General features: G+C 40.8%; 1 protein-coding gene across 1 annotated transcript in view; it reads right to left on the reverse strand.

The window, feature by feature from the left end:
* EPB41L3 (erythrocyte membrane protein band 4.1 like 3) overlaps positions 1-19,653 on the reverse strand; it is a 178,152-nt gene extending 158,499 nt beyond the window's left edge. Inside the window, exon 1 of the mRNA XM_059140635.1 lies at positions 19,632-19,653. The gene's annotated coding sequence lies outside the window, so the exon portion shown is untranslated. The remainder of the gene's footprint in view (positions 1-19,631) is intronic.
* Between the last annotated feature and the right edge of the window lie 1,429 nt (positions 19,654-21,082).

The following is a 21,082-nucleotide window of genomic DNA, read 5'->3' on the forward strand; positions in this document are numbered from 1 at the left end:
GCGCATCTCCCACCGCGTCCTCGGAGATGAAGCAATGGCAAAGCCACCCCTCCAAAAATGCCACTGGGTCATTTCTTAACATCAGGGTGGATTTAACAAGCCCTCATCTTCTCAGGACAAAAGAAAATATGACGGGATCCAAGCAGGACCCTCTTTAGTCATCTGCACAAACAATGAAATTGACCACTGCGGCGGAAAATGTCAGATCAACTGAAGCGGAAGTGTCCAGGCTAATATTATTTTTCATATCAATGGTTGCCATGGTGATACTTATAAAGATTTAGCAACAATCAGGCAGTGAATTTAAGAGGCGGCTGGAGGAAAAGAAGTTGCAATGTACCCTCTGTCTTCACAAATCACTCTCATCCCACTTGTGCCCAATAAATGGCTCACTTCTTTTGATTGCACTTGGCATGCCCATGAAAGATGAGTTTTCGATTCTGTAATTCCAAGCTTGAAGGCTGTGCTGTGTTTTTCCATTTGGTCTGCATTAAGGTTTTATTCAGTGATTCATGGTGCCTTTCCAAGGTCACCAGGCCATTCCCTCATCTGCCAAGAATGTCTCCTCATCCCCAGCCAGCCTCTTCCTCTGCCAGAGCACCCAAGTTCTAAGGCTTTCCACCCCCTGGAAAGAGTATCTGTGTGTATTACCATCACCAACTTTATGCAACAGCCATAATTTAAACAAATTAAGGAGATAGAATATCTAAATCACTCCCTCTCGCCCCCACCCCCCACACTGCTGGATTGCAGGTTCTGTGAGGGCAACAAGTTATCTCTAACTCATATTAGTGTATTCCAGAATGAGTAGCATGGCTCGTTAATCCTTAAAAAAGAAAAACAAGAAGAAAGTCCCTAGTACTAGGTACTAGTAGCTTAGTGAATGACACTACCAACCCTCAGTCATGAAAGTTAGAAACCCTGGTATCTTCCTGGCCCCTTACTTTCCTTCAACCCCTTTATTAGATCTAATACCAAGTCCTTTGCATTCTACCTTAATCTCCTGGATCTGTCTACATTGCTCCCTCCTTGCCATCAGTTCTATAATAAACTCATCAGGTCTCTAATCCAGCCTCCCCTCCCCCTCACTCCCATGCCCTGCCTGGACATGGGGACGTGGGACAGGCGTAAACAACCAGAGATGTAAGAACAATGCTGTGGCCTCCAGCTTAGCACACTCCCTTCCCACTCTCTCAGGGTGAGAACAATACCTTCTAATGAAGTTTCAACAACCTGAGATCTCTCCAGGATCCTGAACCTTACCCCTCCCCCTGCTCTGGCAGACTGGTCACACATCCTCATTAGGGGCTCTGGTGACCGCAGTCCCTCTGTTTTCCAGCACCACCACCACGCCTGCCATGTGCTGCATGTGTGTATGTGATTACTGAAGGAACCCCTGTCTCCCACCATGAGACTAAGACTAGGGCTGCTTCTGCTCACTGGTGTGTCCCCAGCTAGCATACTGCCTGGCACTCAGGAGACACCAGCATAGGAAGGAGAATGACCCAACTGTGCCCCAGAGCAGAAATTCCACCTCTGGACATCACCACTGAACCCCATTTGCTCTCTGGATGTCAGTGATTAATCTGTTAGAGAAATAAAAGGGCAGAAAAATGAGACGTTTCTACCTCAGACATCAGGGATTGGCTGAGGGAAAGCCAGGCAGACGGGGAGTGTCTCTGTCTGCCCGAGGCCCCACATCAGGGACAGAGCGTGAGGCTTGGAGTCAGCCCACTGGCTCTTCCGAGCACCAGCGCCCTGATCCTTGGCTTGGGCCACATTGCTTCATCTCCATTTATCTGTTTTCTCATTCCTAAACTGAATGACGAAACCGCTTCAAGGACTATTGAGAGGATTAAATGAAATAATTGATTTAAGAAGCACTTAGTAAGCGTCAGTGTCAAATGATGGTGTTGCTGGTGGTGTTGCTGTTAGGAGGGCAGCTCACAATAACACGGTTGGCCACTCTCCTCGGCCGCCACAGCCTGGCGGGGCCCTGAGGCCTCCTCCCTCCATCTCACCTCAAGGGACTCCAGGATGCAGAAGCTGAGCAGGGGAGCCCTTGGAGAACCAGCCCACTTGGAGAACCAGCCCACTCCACCAAAGTGAAGGAGGAGGGCTCTCAACTCTGGGGGGTGGGGGTGGGGGGGCAGCAAACTTATAGATCTGCTTCCCAGATGGGCTGGGGAAGAAGCATCCAGGAGCCCTTAACAGCTGATCTGCTGAGGCTGCTGACTTGGTTACACTGCCCAACGGAAATGAGACAAGTGCAGGAACTCCCATCTGCTCGAAGGGAACAGACCTCCTATTTTTAAACAAAGATCTTCTATGTTAATGTGTGCAGGTCCTAATAGGTTGGGGGTGTTTGTTTGTTTGTTTGTTTGTTTTTGTTTGTTTCTTTTCCAGTCTTGCAGCCATGGCTAGAAGCATTTTTCAAGGCACTCATCTGAGAAGTTCTTATATGCCTCATTATTTGCGGCATTTGAAGAACATATGCCTCATTATTTGGGAATCACTTCAAAAATTCCCAAGCACTCATGTCGAAGATGGATTGGGTTTTTTGAAGGAGACACTATGATTTCGCACAGGTTAATGAATAAGGGGTTGGCTACAGTCAGAGTCATCGGGTGTCAAAAACAAACCAAAACAAAACCCCGAGTTTTAACTATAAACACAGTCAACAGAATTCTTAGGATAGTTTAATGTGCTAATTTGGAAGGAAGCTCCCAAAGTACTTCCAAAAAATATCTTGAGCAACAGAACCATCTCTACCCACAAAAACAACTATCATTTATCGAGGACTTACTATCTGCCAGGCATGCTTCAGTCCTTAACACACATTTTCTCACTCGGGATTCAAAATATCCTTAAGACTATTATACCCATCTTACAGATGAGAGGTTAGGTAACTGCCCACGTCATAACCGGGTAAACAGTAGAACTATACTTATCTGCATAGAGGCATTTACTGGAATATCTCTCCTCTCCAAAAAGTCAGCATTCCTTTGAACAAATGCACTCCGGTATACTTGGGTTTTTTGCAATTTATCATATAATACTCAAGCTTCTTTTAATCAATACAAAACAGAACACTGCAACAGATATGCAGGATCAATGGAACCTGGGGCCTAGACCACTAGGAACAGGGTTTTGCAAATGTACAGAAATCCCCAGTGCCTAGGGGAACCATTCTGAGACCCTTTCAAATAAGAAACATAAATGAGCCTCATAAAAGCCTGGAAATGAGCAACAGATCATGGCATTTGTATCCAGATATCATTATGCTTATGTGGAGAATTTAAGCTGGTGAAATATAGAATAATTATGTATTATATTTAATTATATAGAAGCTGCCCAGCCTAGGTGTTTAAGAACTGAGTATAAACCTGGTTCTGGAATCTGCTGACTGTGTAGTGAGTTATCCTTCAGGGCCTTAGTATCTTAGCTGCAAATTGAGAGATGACCACATCACCCTCTTTATGGGGTCACACAAGAATCAAATAAATATGTTAAGCTATTCCAGCTGTGCCCAGAACATAGTAAGCACATTATAAATGTCAGCTATTATTAGGGGCACTAGGGTGGCTCAGTCGGTTAAGCATCTGACTTTGGCTCAGGTCATGATCTCAGGGTCCCCAGATCGAGCCCCGCACCAGGCTCCTTGCTCAACAAGGTGCCTGCTTCTCCCTCTCCCTCTGTCATTCCCCCCACCTGGGCGCTCTAGCTCTCTCTGTGTGTCAAATAAATAAAATTTCTTAAATAATTTTTAAAATGTTAGCTGTTGTTATTAACATTTATGTACAAATACATTAATTTTCTAAGGGTCATTATCTGGGAGAGGGCACAGTAGGACAGAGACATTCATATTCTCCAAGTGTTCTTAGTCTCTGACAGTGGGGCTTTAATTCAATTAGACTACATCAGGTATGAGTATTTTGAGCTTTAGGAGGATTTTCCTTGCCAACATTACACAGTGTCTGAAATTAATTAAATGATAGTTGCTAAAGTGGCAAGTTTCCAGGATCATTTCTGTATATCCCTCAAAAAGAATAATTTGGCATATACTTATGAAGATGAATAAACACTTTTTTTTCCCCTGTAGAGAACTTTGTGATCTTCACAATATTTGCCTACAGTTTTATTTTTATGACGTTGAGGCAGCCAGTCAGCCTAAATTTATAGATCAATAGAATAGATGATAATGTTTTCCACCACGGAAAGTTCTCATATCATTAAGTCTGGACTTATTAACAGCCCTATTTACAAATTAATGGAGAGGGACATTTTCCCTGGTTTCCTAATTTAGAATGCCAGTTTTATGCAAAATGAGAGTGACAACATGATGGGGACTCTGGAGTTATGTACCAACAATGGGAACCTTTTGTCACCAGAGCCCTGCCTCTGCCCCTGTCTTACGATGAGAATGAGGCTAGAGAATGTTCTACTGGGGCTTTCTGTAAACTCCTAGTTAACTCAACAGCCACCAGAGGTAGGACCCCAACGGCAGAGCTTCACAGCACCGATGCAAAAAAATGGCAGTTGGGTATCATTAACTTATTACAGTTTATCCAGACGTTACGTGAATTGTGGATGAAATAGGTTTTTGTCCAATTACCTGGGAAGCCAACCACTAAAATGGTCTTTCTGAGGGACAGTGTCTGCTGAGTTCCAAATAATCAATCTGCAAATGAACTTCCAAATGCATGGGTTATAAGTATGTGGTTATTTGGTCGAATGTGAAACCCTCTGGCAGTTCATACCAATCATGTAGCTTTTACTCGGTTACCTCTCCAGGAAAACCTGTAAAGACTAAACAGAATTACTGATGGTTTTATTACTCTCTCAGATTCTTTCTATGTGATCTAAATAAAATATTTTTCATCTGCCACATAAGTGACAGCTTTTCTGGTAGACCAGAAAAAATTCGTTATACTGCACCTGTATTATGACAATGGTTATTATATTTAAAATTTTGCCTTTATGCACTTTAAAGAATGAATATGTTATTTAGCCTAACTTTGCATCAATGTTTCTTTTCTTTCCTTTTTTTTTTCTTTTTTAAAGATTTTATGGATTTATTTGACAAAGAGAGAGCAGAAGCAGAGGGAGCAGCAGGCAGAGGAAGAGGGAGAAGTAGGCTCCCCACTGAGCAGGAAGCCCACTGCAGGACTCAATCCCAAAACCCTGGGATCATGACCTGAGCCAAAGGTTCAGGTGGTTAACAACTGAGCCACCTCAGCACCCCCAATGTTTCTTTTCATCTTATTTTGATCTTTGGCTCAAACACATTAATACAATCCCAACGTGAAGTAATATGTGTATGTATGTGTGTGTGTGTACATATATATGTGTGTGTATATATATATATATATATATAATATATATATATATATAATGTATAACATTGGCCTTCCCCAAAATGCTCCTCTTCCTACAAATCCTCCCAGAATCTGTGCACTGGATTAGGTTTTTCTGCAACTCTGAGTTGCAGAGATGCTGAAAGTAATCTAAGGTGTTTGTATAAATGGGTGATATAAAAATGGAAATAGCACAAGAGCTGATTAAAGCTAAATTTAAAATTAGATGGGTTCCCTTGATTAATGGCATAGCAACAGTGATGACTGATAGGTGGAGACCATTCCAATCCACACTCATTCTGGAGATCTGAGAGTAAACTTTCATCCCTACCTTAAAATTAACTTTTCAGAAAAAGCTCCCCCAGGGAAACATTTAGAAAGACTATGCACTTCTGGCAGCATGATCTACCTGAGAAGAGCAACTTTGTAATTTTAACTTTTTCAACCCTAATTCACTCTATAGGAAGAGAGAGCCAGTTACTGAACTAAGGCAGAGCCTCGGGTAAAGTACAAGTTCATCTAAATAGGGGAATTAAGCACACAGATCCTTAAAGTTCTAGAGAACACCACAGGATGCCCTGCTATACCATTCCAAGAATCTACATTTGTTCGGGTACACTGATCAGGAAAAAGAACATTTGCACACTTATTGAAAGGAAATTAAATGGCAGGCGTTGTTATGTGACTTGAATGTTACATTCCATACTTTACATAGTAATTTCTAAGACTTTATATTGGGGGGAAAAGAAAAACAAAGAATTTACTATCTTCTGTGGTTTTTTTAGGTCCATACAAGGCAAATCCTTCATAAGAAGTGCCAAGCTTCCTAAAGGCCAGTGGTAGACTGAATGAGCAGTCCAATGAGAAATTTTATTTTTCAAATATGATACATAGTTGTAAATAACGTTTTAAAATTTGCTTCATGTGATTAGCCGGGAGCACCTTGCAGTGCCAGACAGTGAGAAAGCACTGAAGACAGGGTAGGGGTGTGTAGAAAGAACACAGGAGCCAATCTGAAAGAGCTCCGGCTGGCCACGGCTGGAACATTTTAAGCAAAAAATTAAGTAAGGATAGTATTGGATTATAACCCAAAGAATAAAGTAAATATCCACGAGACCATATTGCTATAAATAAATGACTGGATAAATAAATAAAAGGAGGAAAAGGAACAACTGTTGTCTACAGAAGAATTCCAACTAATGATTGTAGGATGAGTGAAGGAAAGAGAAAACTCACTATTACAAAACCACAGGAATAATTGCTACGGCCAAAATTCCCTGGAGAATGTTCAAGTTAGTGGGTCAAAGTTTAAGTTGCATGGTTTTAAAATATCTCCCCCGAAATGTTACTTAATTACAAAAAAAAAAAAAAAAAAAAAAAAAAAAAAAAAAAAAAAAGTAGTATCTCCAGGAGAGAAACCCAGCAGAAACCAAGAAAGTTAACATCAGTGAAAAGTCACATAGCTCTGCGCCTCTGCACAGGCACAGAGAGGACACATCACCTATGGGATTCTCCCCCTGAATGCATAACCCTAATCCAATCATAGGGAAACATGACACAAACCCAGATCGAGGGGCGTTCTACATAACACTTGAAGCATTACTCTTTAAAAGTGTCAGTGCCAAGAAACACAAGATTAGAAGACACTAAGGAACTCCCAGCAAGTCAACTAACATGCAAGGGGGGATCTCAGAGTGGATCTTGAAACAGAAAAAAGACATGGGTGGGAACACTGCTAAATATAAACAAAGTCTGTGGTTTACAGTATGGTGTCAATGTCAGTTTCTTAGTTTTTGATCATTATCCCATGGCTATGCAAGCTGTTAACCTCAGGGGCAACTGGATGATTGCTATCCTTCCTGTATTACCTCTACAACTCCTCTGTTCAGTTGAAAATCGTTTCAAAATATAAAGTTAAAAACCAAATAACTCTTTGAGAAATGGCTTAGCTTCTTGCTCTGTATCCACACTGAGCTATATCTTAAAGGATGAACAAAAGTTATTAAACAATGAAAGTGAGGCCACCTTGATCTTCCTAGCCAGCATGGTGATTATTAATAGGTGTTCTTAAGTTCATAGACTTGCTAGCCTTCCTGATGGATCTAGAAATCCTACATTCCTTTCTAGGAGGAGACTAGAAAGCCCTTGCCCATCACAGAACAGGAATTCAATCTCTTGCACAATCCTCAAGCACTGAAAGCTGTAAATGGGAACCAGTAAACCAATACAGAATCAGCAAATGTTAGAGGCCACGGTATCCCTTTACTGATCAATGACCCCCTCACCCTTTAAAGCCTTCTTGGTTGGGGCGCCTGGCTGGCTCAGTTGTTAAGTGTCTGCCTTTGCTCAGGTCATGATGCCAGGGTCCTAAGAATGAGCCCCACATTGGGCTCTCTGCTCAGTGGGAAGCCTGCTTCTCCCTCTCCCACTCCCTCTGCTTGTGTTCCCTCTCTCGCGGTCTCATTCTCTGTCAAATAAATAAATATTTTAAAAAAACAAAGCTCTCTTGGTGAGGCAGAAACCACAGCGCTGGCTTTTGGACAAGAGTCAGCCTTGTCCCCAGGTGGCCAGCCTCCTGAATAAAGCTTATATTCCTTTCCAGTCAACACTCATCTCTTGAGTATTGGTCTTTCTGGTGATGGGTGGCTGAACTTGGGATTCAGTAACAAAAATGGGGAATGTAGCCGACTTAGATAAAAGAAGAATGAATTGTATAACCTAGTTCCATTTCTCACTCAACCTGTTATGAGCTAGGCGACCTTGGGCAAGGTACTCCATTTTTCTAAAGCTCAGTTTCTTCATCAGTAAGTGAGGGACAAGGCAGGATACCAACCTCACAGTGCTGAAAGGAATGACTAAACAAAATAAACAATAGGAGGACAGTTACATGCCAGGCATATTGTATGAGCCCAATCAGGGTTAACCATGCTGATGGTGATGATGGCAACAACATTGGAAATGATGATGAAGAACAGGTCTGATCGGCCACTTGCACAAACCTTCTCCCTTCATAAAGCCTACAGAAGTCATTCAAAGCTCTGGTCTGCATACGACCAAAATGGGTTCTTTCAGGGACCCCCGATACCTTCCTGGCCCTATTCCTACTATTTTTATTCCTATTCCTGGCCCTACTCCAGTTGTTTTCTGATATTTATTGAGCACTCACTGTGTGACTTAGTACTCATTAGGGTAGCAAAAACAAATGAAGGATGGCTGGTCTCTGGCTTTGGAGGGAAAAACAGACAATGTTGCTTGTCTAATACGGAAACAGACATGAACAGATCATTTAATACAGGGAATGCTCTCCTGGAGGTAGGCCAAGGTACTACCTCCAGCAGAGGTAGTACCTCTGTTAAAGGCTCTTAACACAGCCTGAGCCGAGTGTTTCTGGATGGACAGGAATTTAGCCAGCAAATAAGGATGACATGAGGATAGGGAAGGGGATTCGAGGCAGAAGGAACAATTAGAAAAGGCACAGGATCTTTGAAATACCCAGGAGTATAGGGAACTCTGTGAAAAGAGAAGATGGGGGAAAAAAAATGAACAGAAGCAGGTAAGGCTGAAATGACTGATGACTAAATTCAAGGTTAAGTCCTTGAATTTTAACCTGTGGGTGCTGGTTCGTAGTCACAGAAGCAACATGGTTAGATCTGTATTTTAGAGCTACTGTTCTGATGACATGTGGGAGACAGGGCTGGAGAGACAGAGGAAGGCTCAGTGCCAGCACCAGCAAGGAGAAGAGCTTTGTTATCCTTTAAACAAGAAACAATAACACTTGATACCAATAAATCAGTTATTATTCTTAAATTATTAGCAGGGCACTAAGAGTGGGGACAGAAAAAATGAGAGGAATTTAGAAATATACAGGAAATAAAACCGTGGCAGGACATGATGTCCCATTTCTTGACAGTTGCCACTCAATGTACAAAGTTTGACTGAGTTAACTTGCTATGAAAGGTACTGTCTGTAATGGATCTAGATTTCTAGCCTAGATCCCTGTATCATTCTCTCAGTTACTGTGTAATGCAGCTACTGAGTAGTAGTGCCATTTACCTATCAAGCAGACATGGGGCAAAGACCTAGGTTGTGGGGAAAGACAGGAAAGAGTGTCAGGTAAATGACAGATTCTGTTGTGTACATGTTGACTCTCAGTGGGGTAGGGGACACTTAGTTCGTATTTCTAACAATTAGTGGAATACCTGCTTGAAGCTCAGGGATGTTGAATTATAGAGAAGTTAAGAACACGAGTCTGTATAAAATCCCCATCCAGAGGCAACGTGGATAAAAAAAAGGACTTGGGCCAAAGATGGAGCCCTTGGTTAGGGTTGGGTAGAGGGAGGGTTGCCAGGAGGAAAAACCAAGAAGGAACTGTCAGAAAGACTGAGTAGAGCTAGCTAAATCCTCCAGAAAATAAGGACTGAGAAGAGTCTGCTAGATTTAGAAGATAACCATCACAAGAAGCCTTGCCAGAGCACTGTCAGTTGAGCTTTGGGGATAAATAATTCAGTGGATTGAAGAGAGGTCAAAAAATGCAGACATTGAAATATCAATAAACGTGGATGATGATAATAATTACTAAGTTACTGCCATCTTGCAGGGGAAAATAGGGCTCTGTATCTTGCCTGTATCATTCTCTCAGTTACTGTGTAATGGAGCTACTATGATCCCTGCCATTTTAGAGATGAGGAAACAGATGAGGAAAGGAGAGAGACAAAATGCGCAAGAAACTGATGAGGGGAAAGGCTTTTATTAATAAAGGATGGAAATAGACTTGAGTATAATCATAAATCATTATAATCTTTGATTATAATCATTAAGATATTCTCTCCCTCTGCCCCTCCTCCCGCTAACTATGTAACTATAAGTTGGGAAGTAATGGGTCAGAAAGTAGATAGAGATAGTCCACTTTGATCACCTCAGTTTTTCGTCTAAGGAAATAAAAATAAAAATTCTCCCTTCTTTTCCCAGCTGCTCCATTCCTACTGAATTTCCTGCTGTCAGTGGCACCCCAATCCCCTGCAGCCCCCCACAGCCCCTCTCAAGGCTTTGTGTACTAAGGGAAGGGGAGAGACATCAGACAATGTGGGGTGGGACACAGGCATCAGAACTCTACCTAATAGGGTTTTGTTTTTTCTTCAAATAACGGTGACATTTATAGGGCAACCAAATTGATAATCCGAACTTTCCCCCCAAAAAAACCATCTTATAGCAAAATATTCATTATCTGCAATAATGGTCTTTAACCTGGAATATGGAGACTTTTTTTTTTTTTTTTTTTTTTTAAAGAACTATGCTGGCACTTGTCTTGTTTTAAGGGACTTGGTTTCCAGATTCTCAGCTGATCTGCCTGAGAAAGCAACAGCCATCTGAAGTTCTCCCAGTTAGCAACCCCTTCCTATTCCCAGTGAAAAGGCAAACCAACCCCTAAGCCCAGTTTCCACAGGGCATTTTTCCAGGATAGCAAATTTTTGCAAGCAAACAAAACAAAACAAACAAACAAACAAAAGCACTAAAAGATGGACAAAGGAAATTTCTTCAGCAATTGGAATTGCTTCAGTAATGGATTAACAAATATTCTACAACTCAAGTAAATTCTAATTTTCTCCTTTCAACCAAATTGAAGGACAGAGTGAAGTAGCTAATCGATTAATTCCAAGAACTGAGGGATAGTTGCCATGATATGGAGCTTTTGACATTTGCATCCACTTTTATATGTCAATAATTTTGTCTGTGCTTATCTAAGAAATGAGATAGATTGGTGGAAAGAAAGAAGGAAGGAGGGAAGGAAGGGGAGAAAAAGAGAAGAGAACAAAGAAAAAAGAAAGAAGGGAAGGTAAGCGGGAGGGAGGAAGACGGGAAGGAAGAAGAGGAGGAAGGAAAATGTTGCTGAGCCATGTGCCACGTTGGCAATACGGAACATTTACCCACGAATACATGAACTAATGGGAAAAAATGTTCTCTTGTATTCCTAAGAGATTTATTTGCAGTAACAGATTACTTTTTATGTTTAGTATTTATCATAGTTTGTAAGATATGTGTGTTGTTCACACTAAAGTGTTTGCTGCTAATAACTATACTGATTGCTTAGTCCAGAAAATAGTTCTCAGACTCAGAACATTATGGCCACATAAAATGAAAAACGACGCTCAAATTTCAATTTATGCACCCATTTCATTGCCAAGAATTTTGATAGGTAATCAATAAGATACTTTCAAGCATAAAAATAATACATTAGGGTAAGATTCTGTGCAGGAAGTAGAGTAGAAATGTAAGTTTAAAGAGGAAAAGCAATGACACAAACAAAATACCTGTAAAAGACAAGTCTGCTCCTGTACTTGTGAACCGGACGGTGATGGATAGCCAGTTGCTGTGGTATTTAGAAGGTAGTGCTGTATTTATTTGATTTAAGCACAATATAAGCATGATATTAGAAATTGTATCTGAAACCATTTAAAGATGAAGATTTTAGGTGTGAGCTTGTAAATGTGCAAGGGACTCCTAGTTTTCAAACCGTTTTAAGTGGTACAGAGTAAAAGCGTGAAGACCACTGGTCCTTAATGGAATACCATCCCATCCATACCCAAGAGCTTCCCTTATCTCTCCACTGCGGCTTCTGCCATGTTCTCTGAATAGTTTAAAGACAAACAAACAAACAAAAACCAGGTATGAGAAAGGAAAGGCTTTGTTGACATATCAAAGAATGTTTCTGAAACATTAAACGTGAAATATGGATCCAGATTTCCCAGAGGTATAGTCCCATTTGCTGGCTCCCCCCATGTTCCAACCTTGATTAAATGCACAACATCTGTGAGTAATACGGATTGTTTGTCAACCAGAGAGAATAACGAAGCTGCAACTTTCCCGAAGGCATCTTCCAGCAGTACACATTCAAATCATTCCCAGGCTCCGCAATGGCGGAAGCATGTTAAATAGTTCACACTTGATGTCCATATTTTCTAATTTCCAAATTAAGAAGTCATTATTGAACGTCATGCACTATCCCCTTCTTATCAGACACTTCCAAGAGCCCTGGCGTAGCCCCAACATCCCCTGAACTTAAGGAATTTTCTAAGAAACTCAAAACTGAAAAACAGGAAAGGAAATAAAAACTTTCAGTTATTCAGACTTGAGGAACTGTGTAAAGATTAAGTTCATTGCTGGCTATGGAATCTCCTAAGGCACATTTCCATAAATACAGTTTTACAAAATGTATCTTGATTATAATCTGTCGATTTGATTGGGCAACATTTCCTTTCAACAAGTCTGCATAGCATTTTGGAACAATTTTCAGTCCTCTGGAAGGGGGATACTCAAAATTAGTCCTACAGATATAGAAGCACGCTAGAGGAAGCAATAATGAAACAAAACAGTAACAGCAGGCTCCATTTTGGTAAGCAGAACATTTTTAGTCAGACGGCAGCATCTTAAAGAGGCAATGGCAGCCTCCAGATATTTTTAGCAAGTATTGGCCATTGCTGTGTGAAGTTAACCCAAAGCTTAATACCAATCACTCACCTTTTAATTTGGAATTACTGACACTGCTGTGTGCATGACCAAAACAGCAATTAAGAATCAGCAGGGCTCAGGAACAATTAGATTAAAATGTTGCTGAGGTGTAATATATAAATTACACCTCAGATTAGGGATAGTCCTATTGTGAGTGCAGCCCACCTGAGGGATGAGAGGGGAAGCGTGCTCTTGGCCCCTTCAGGGGCAAATGGGTTTTCTACACAGTTCACAACACCCTGGTGACTAACCTAGAGATGTGTATTTCTCTTACGGAAAGGTGGAAACACTTCTCTTTTCTGTCTATTTCTCAGAGCAGACCGTTTTCTTTAACTAAATTTCAATGCCTCCAAGTGGGGTATGTTTATCTGGTGTCCCTAGTTGGAATTCATAATATGTTTCCCCATGGCAACATCTCCCACATCAGATGTCTAAGTTGCTGCATTTCTATAGTAAAATCAGCTATACAGAAATCTCAGGTTTTTGTTATTCTGAACTAGAGCCAAAAAGGTAGCCCTTTAAAACTTTGAGTCAGGGCTGTTTTCTTGCAAATGTTAAGCTATTTATGATTGCAACTTTCTAAAGTGTATAAATTTGTCGTGAAAAGGGGTGTTGTTGTTTTGTTGGTGATGGGATGGTTACTGTAATTCTTATAGGGAGGCAAAACACAGTGGAAGATGCCTAGCGGTAGCTGGAGATTAGGAGCTCATCACACCCGGGGACAGCAAGGTTCCTTTGAGTTGTCTCAGAATTCTATCTTCTTCTGCATTCAGGTGGTCAGCAATCATTTCTTAAGTTTGTCCCTACTCCTCCTTCTATCATCCTTTCTCACTCTTCAAATCAAATAACAAGATCTGTTAAAATTACACTGAAAAAAAGAATACATGGTATTCTTGGGCGTGGTTATACATTCATTTAGCCTTCTCTAAGGTCACACTCTAATACAGGGGCTTTGTAACATCTATTTTGGCTGTTGAATGGCATTTTTCTCATTTCCTGGAATTTGGCATTTTGGAGACGAGAATCATGCAATTATTCGTTCTGGATAGGAAAGGTGCAACCTTTCGATACTTTGAGAGCAAGGCAGGTAGGGTTAAGGTGGCTGGTCTGGATATTCAACTACTATGAACATTTTTAACATGAAAAATAATGTATTTGAAATTCTACATAAGTGGCTCACTAGCTTCTAGAATAAAACTCATTCTTATGTTGGGAACTTTCTTTACTCACACAGGTCTTATTGCTCTGCCATTGCCTGGCAACAGAGATGTGGCAGGTGATGTCAAAGGTTAAGGAGTAGACTAAAGTCATTATGGAAAGAGAGCCTTATCAGCATTTTCCATCTAACTTTGTAATCCTTGAAATAAAATAGGTTCCACTGTATTGAAGAGTCTGTATTTTGTTTCTTATCAAATGCCAAGTTTTTAAAAGACTTTTCTTTCTGCATATAAGTCCACTACTAGAGAGAATTTTAGTATGTAAATACATATTACAGTAAATGTACAGAGCAGTAAACACACTGCTCTGTAATGGGCTTCTCTATTACGTTAGCACACTTTAAAGGTTAAAGTGAAAAATTTCTGCCATTCTGAAATCATGTACTGTGCAGAAAGTGGTCATGGACACATTTGGAAGCATTCCAAGAGGAATCAGAAATATACTCTGAACCACTAGTTCATGTTGAATAAAATTCCATTTTCAACTACAGTAGCCTGCTTATTAAAAAACGATTTTTTAAAGAAGGGAATGCAAAATGTTCTATAGGTTTCTTTGTCTCAGTTCTGAAAGGAGAAGGAATGTGATCAAAACTTAAGCATCATCTGTGGGGTTTATATCTTTCAGTCCATTGTGTACTAAATGTTAGGCCCCTAAGGATTCATAGCTCGTGGATAGTTAATTACATTTCAGCATGATGCATTTTAAGATTTATTTTCCAGTGGGCATAACACATATGCTTTAGTGATATTTCCTTTCTATGCACCGTGGTTGTTCCATGACTCCCAGCCCCAGTTTTTAATTTTTCCCAATTACTGCTATAAAGGTAAGACAACCTGAATTAGAATCACAATGAACGTTGGTTTGAAGTGGATCCAGAATTATTTCTGGAGGAAGATTTTTATCCCTGCTTGTGGGTCCCCCCCCATCTCTGAGCAAAGCCACAGTGTCCATCCATTCAGGGACATGTCCTTAAATTTCATTAGGAAATTCATTAGTAGTTCATAAAATGAACTCAATCCTTCCTTGAGTCCCAGACACTTTGTCAACACTGCACTCTGTTTTAGTCAGCGATTATAAACCCTGCGTTGAATAATTCTTATCAAAAGCCCAGTTGGGAGAAATATGTCCATGAATATCATTGCCTAAGGATATGGGGACAGCCTAGTCTTCTAAATTTCCTTTTGGACAGAACTGTGTATTTGGAATCACTGTATTTTAGAACTGCAGCTACTCAATGAGGCTTGCGCAGCATGTAAATAAGTGCATACTGATGAGGTCATTAGCATATGTGAGTTTCCCCACCTGTTACAAGGTTGCCCATCAGATCATTGTCTTTTATGCTACTTTCTAAAAGCATCCATGGAAGAAACTCTTCTTTGGTTTTAGTATTAGAAAAACTTGGGTTTTGGGGGTGCCTGAGTGGCTCAGTGGGTTAAAGCCTCTGCCTTCAGCTCAGGTCATGATCCCAGGGTGTTGGGATCAAGCCCCGCATCAGGCTCTTTGCTTTGTGAGGAGCCTGCTTCCCTTCCTCTCTCTCCACCTGCCTCTACTTGTGATCTCTGCCTGTCAAATAAATAAAGTCTTTAAAAAAAAAGAAGAACAACAACTTGGGTTTTTATCTTACAGATGTCTCAAATCTGTAACTGACCATGTCTCCTTCACTTTCACTTCTAGGAACCTAAGAACCAAATCCAGAGCCCACCTCTGTCCACAGCACGAGGCCCTGAGGAATCCATCTGTCCCACGCAGCTTGCCCTGGCTTTATTTTTCTCTCCCATATTGCCTTTGAACCCTGACTTTCTCCACCATTTATTCTATTTTAATAACAAGGATGCCTACCTCAAGTGTGCTTCAGAGCAAAGCAGGATATGAGGTTTAACAACCCGCAACGCATAAGAGAGTCAATGGAAAATAAAGAAGATAATCCTCTAATCATGTCCTTGGTCTTCCATTTTGTGAGACCACGTAGCATGAGGGGTTCCCCCATGCCATCCCCCGACTTGTTGCCGCCATGAGTCCTGACATTCAGAAGAGAGGGCATGAGCTCGGGGAACAGGAGCAGGTGGGAACTGGGAGAGCAGAGACAAGGGAGGAAGAGAAACCACCCTCTTTGGCAGCAAGTAACTGAAAACAAGTTTCTGTGGCTACAGGGTCCCTTCTAAGGAAAGTCAGGAAAATGCCTGTCAGAACTTCTCGCATTAAATCCAAAGGTAACATTTAAAATCCTGATGCATCCAATTTGTGTAACGTAAGAATGTCATCTCCACAATACATATTTATGAAGTAGTTATGTTCATATTACTGTACAACCACTTCATCCCCATATGTCCCACACACATATGTGATTTTAAAAATTACCTAAAAGATGCCTGGGTGGCTTAGTTATTAAGCACCTGACCCTTGATCTCAGCTCAGGTCTTGACCTTGGGGTCATGAGTTCAAGCCCTGCATTGGGCTCCACACAGGGTGTGGAGCCTACTTAAAAGGAAAAAAAAAAAAATAAAAATACCCCAAATCTGTTACTCAATTGTCTACCCCCACAAATATGAGAGAAGCTTCTTCTAAAAAAACACACACCCATGAAGAATATAGAGAAGCTGCTTTGGCTAAATAAAATGGTGCCAGTTCTGATCAAAAGCAGAAATCAGAATTTGAATATTTACTTTAATAACTACAGGAAGGAAATGTAACTATGAACTCTTAGAAGCCACTATGGGGCTAAAGATATGGCTGACATTTGCCCAGATTATACAGATAATCAGTAAGAAAGAGATTTTATGTTAGAATGTTTAGAAGCCCACACACACACATTGTTTCACTTTGGTACAAAGACTAACAGGCTCCACAGTATTTCATGTTACCCCCAAAGACAACATTTCTAATGTTCTCATTCTAAATCTATACCCATCAGGAACTTTCTCCCATGGTGGAGAGGGGGGAGCCCTAGGGAATTCTTATTATAATTCTTATTATTCACATAATACTTACAAACAAATAAGGAAAAATTAGCTACTTATGTGTTGTTGTTTTTTAAAAAATCAAGACCAGGTTAGACAACTTGGGTAAGGAATTACCAATTTTGATGAGTGGTTAAGTAGAAGCTAATTCAGGTCCTTAGAAAAAATTGCCTAATACATACTTTTTAATAACATTAATATTATTTTCATGTTAAAATTGTATCTTTTTTTTTTTTTTTTTTTTTTTTTTTTTTTTTTTTTTTTAAAGATTTTATTTATTTATTTGACAGAGAGAAATCACAAGTAGATGGAGAGGCAGGCAGAGAGAGAGAGAGGGAAGCAGGCTCTCCGCTGAGCAGAGAGCCTGATGCGGGACTCGATCCCAGGACTCTGAGATCATGACCTGAGCCGAAGGCAGCGGCTTAACCCACTGAGCCACCCAGGCGCCCTAAAATTGTATCTTTTAACAGCGTGTTCCTCACAGCTAAAACAAAGTCAAAATTCCCTCTTAACAGTAATTCCTGAATTATGTGATTTATTCTAATTTCATAAGCATGATACAGGAATGTGCCATGACATGAATGTCATATTAGAATCAGTTTTTCTGGGTTTCTGGGTGGCTCAGTAGGTTGAGAGTCTGCCTTCAGCTCAGGTCATGTGGGGTCCTGGGATTGAGTCCCATATTGGGCTCCCTGCTCAGTGGAGAGTCTGCTTCTGCCTCTGCCTCTGCCCCTGTCTCTCTCTGTCTCTCATGAATTAATAAATAAAATCTTAAAAACAAAAGATCAATTTTTAATGTAATTTACCAATATCTTGAGTGTATTTCATTTGATGGGGGTGGCTCACTGTGCCCAAACCATTAGTACAAAATGATGCAGTCTATGCCAAATGTGTACTTTTCTTTTGGGAGTCTGGAATTTTGCTATGTGCACAGCAGAGGCTAGCTATGTGACCCAACCCCCAGTACAAATTCTGGACACTGAGTCTGTAATAAGCTTCCCAGGTAGACAGCATCTTACATGTGTTGTCACGGTCTTGCTGGAGGAATGAAGCACAATCCTATGTGACTCATGGGAAAGGACATTTGAAAGCTTGCACTTGGTTCTCCCAGGATGTTGCCCTAGGTACTTTCTCCCTTTGCTGATTTTGCCTTGTGTCATTTCACTGCAATAACTCTTAGCCATGAGCACAACTGTATGCTGAATCCCGGGTCCTCTTAGCAAACCACAGAATCTAGCACCTGTGACATGACTCATATGGTCTGTTACATCATTTCAACCCTCTTCTGTCTCCCTTGTAAAAGCCCTTGAGAACCTGCCTTTGCCATTACCTCTCCAGGTGCTCCCACTGGATTCCAATGCAGCCCCCTAAGTCGGGAAGATCACCACGAGCACAGGAGGGATTACCGTTTGCAGGGGAAGTTCCCAGCCACTGGGGAGACACCTGGTTTCTGTTCTTAGTTCCCTCTGTTTGTTCTGCCATTTCCTATTTAATTTGGAACAGTTCACAACCTCTCTAGGTCTTAATATCTTTACACATAAAATGTGACTAAAACTACAGACCCATCTCATATCAGGTGCAAGATTTGGGCTTTCTGGACAAATAGTCCCCTGCTGATTTGCAACCAAAAGGTACATTGTATCGAAGTTGAGACACGTGACAGAAAGGAAACAGCCTCCACAAACATTAGGGACTCCCTGTGTAAAAAACATCAAGATCAGAAATTTTTAGCAAGAGCCCACTGAAAAATCTCTGAGCTCACTGCTGTGTCTGTATATACATCTTACTCATTACTCACTGCCAGCACCAGTGACTAAAATTCATTTCCCAACAACCAACAAAAGGCCTACAAAGCCACCGGAGGAGCCATACATAAGAATCTTGAGCCTGAGATAGGTTCCTAGGTTGACTAATGGACAGCTCCCTTCTTCTAAAGTCTCATCTCTGTTCATGTGTTAATAAAGCTCTTTTTGCAGTTACTTACAAGATATATTTATGTTTCAGTATTCTTCTGTGTATAATTCTTGGCACAAAGGAAAAACACATTATCATTCGTGAATTGCAAAGGCTAAGCATAAGTACTGGGCATTCTTGTCTTTGGGGAGCATTCAAACTTTTCTCTTAACCACTTCCTAAATTGAAGCTGCCATCACAGCTAAAAACTATTTCCAAACTCCTAAGCATGTGTCTTTAGGGCACAGAATTCCAAAGAATCAGTCAGTCAGACAGGCAGGTCCTAAGGACAGAGGGAAAGGTGAGATGACATTGTAGCTAGCTTGCATCTGCTCTCCATTCCAGATTTTCCTACTAAAAACTGCAAAGCAAAGCAGAGCTTTCAAACCAGGAAACAACAACAGTAACAACAACAACAAAACAAAAGAACCCAACAAACAAAAAACCCCAAAGAACAATTAGCATAGCATTGAATGAACAAACATTTTAAGAAGCATCCTGCACAGAGAATCATTTCCACATTCCCCTGGTTGAATTTACACATGGCATTGCTTCAATATTTATCAAGTTCAGAGTTATAATCACTAAAGATGGTCACTTCTCCTAGGTATCATTAACATTAGGAATACAGAAATGTTACCTCCAAATCCTAAGAGGGACTTTGAACACAGATAGAGACAGATGAAAGATGGCATGCTGCAATGCAGCTATTTCAAAGGTACGGGAGCACTGACATTCCGGCTTCCATTCCTCCAGGAATAATCTCAATGAGACACAGAAAGATCCAGGGTGCTAAAAGCGATTCCTCTACTACTGCGTCCAGATACTCTCTTTGAAATCAACACTCAAAAACACAAAGGCAGGAACAGGAGGCAATAACTGCATAGCATCTTCTGGTGTCCTTCAGGCTCTTCCCCTAATAGTTTCCCTGCTTCCCAGTGTAGCTTCTCCACGTGACCAGGCAGCAGTCTCAAAAGTGCTGTGGAAGTAGCTTCCAGCAGCAGGGAGACGAAAGCCTCGAGTGTCGTAGGGCTTCTTGACCCCTGGCTCCCCATCGTCATCAGAGAATCTTCTGCTTGGTAGCAAATTTTCAGTTTAATTATACTTATGGAGAGTTTTTAAATCCTTCATTTCCTGATTGCCTTGCTAATACACAATTCAAACATCTATAAGCAGAGCTATTGAGACCAACATAGTAATTATACTGACTCTTTTCCCCCCTTCATTTTGTCAAGGACCCCACTAAAGTTCTTCACTTCAATGGTCTTTTCCTGGATTTCCTCCCAAAGAGTGTGAGTTCATCTTGAGAGTCTCTTGCTTTATTCCTGAAGGTACAACAACATTAGCAGGAACACACTGGCCACACAAATAAGCAAAGATTCTCCGCTAAGCAAAAAGGGCAAAATCTGACAAAGTCCATCCACCAAATGGAGTTTCACAACAAGTGAGGCTGAGTAGGGAGTCAGAAATAACATTTTTTTTGGAGTATCTATTATGTTATATGCCAATATTCACAGTACCATACATAAACATCAATTTAATCCTAAAATCAATGCTATAAACACTGTATTATCATCCCACTTTTATAGACGTAGGAATGACCTCCAAATGATCAAGTAATCTGCTCAACATCTCCTACAAACCACTAAGAAAATCACAAGCAACCTGGCAGAAAAGTGATCAAAAGATATGAATATACACTTCATGGCAGAACAAATACGTGCACCAATTACCACGAGAACAGGCATTTGGCATCATTCGCGGTCAAAGCAAAGCAAATTAAAACCCCGAAGAAATAACCATTTTATACCCATTCAACTAGGAAAAATAAAAAATCTAACAATACCAAGTGTTGAAAAATAGTGGATCCACATTCCAATGAGAGTTAAAATTGGGGCAACCAACTCTGGAGAACATTTTGGAACTATCTCTTAATATCGAACATTCATACACTCTATGATCCACTCATTCTACTCCCACCCAAGAGAGTGTCTTATACATGTGCATGAAGTTATGTCCAACAATGCCAAAACAGCTCTTTTCACAACACTAAAATCCTGAAAACACCCAAATGCAAGTAGGATATAAATA

Source organism: Mustela lutreola, chromosome 11 (assembly GCF_030435805.1).
Source record: "Mustela lutreola isolate mMusLut2 chromosome 11, mMusLut2.pri, whole genome shotgun sequence".
Taxonomy (NCBI): domain Eukaryota; kingdom Metazoa; phylum Chordata; class Mammalia; order Carnivora; family Mustelidae; genus Mustela; species Mustela lutreola.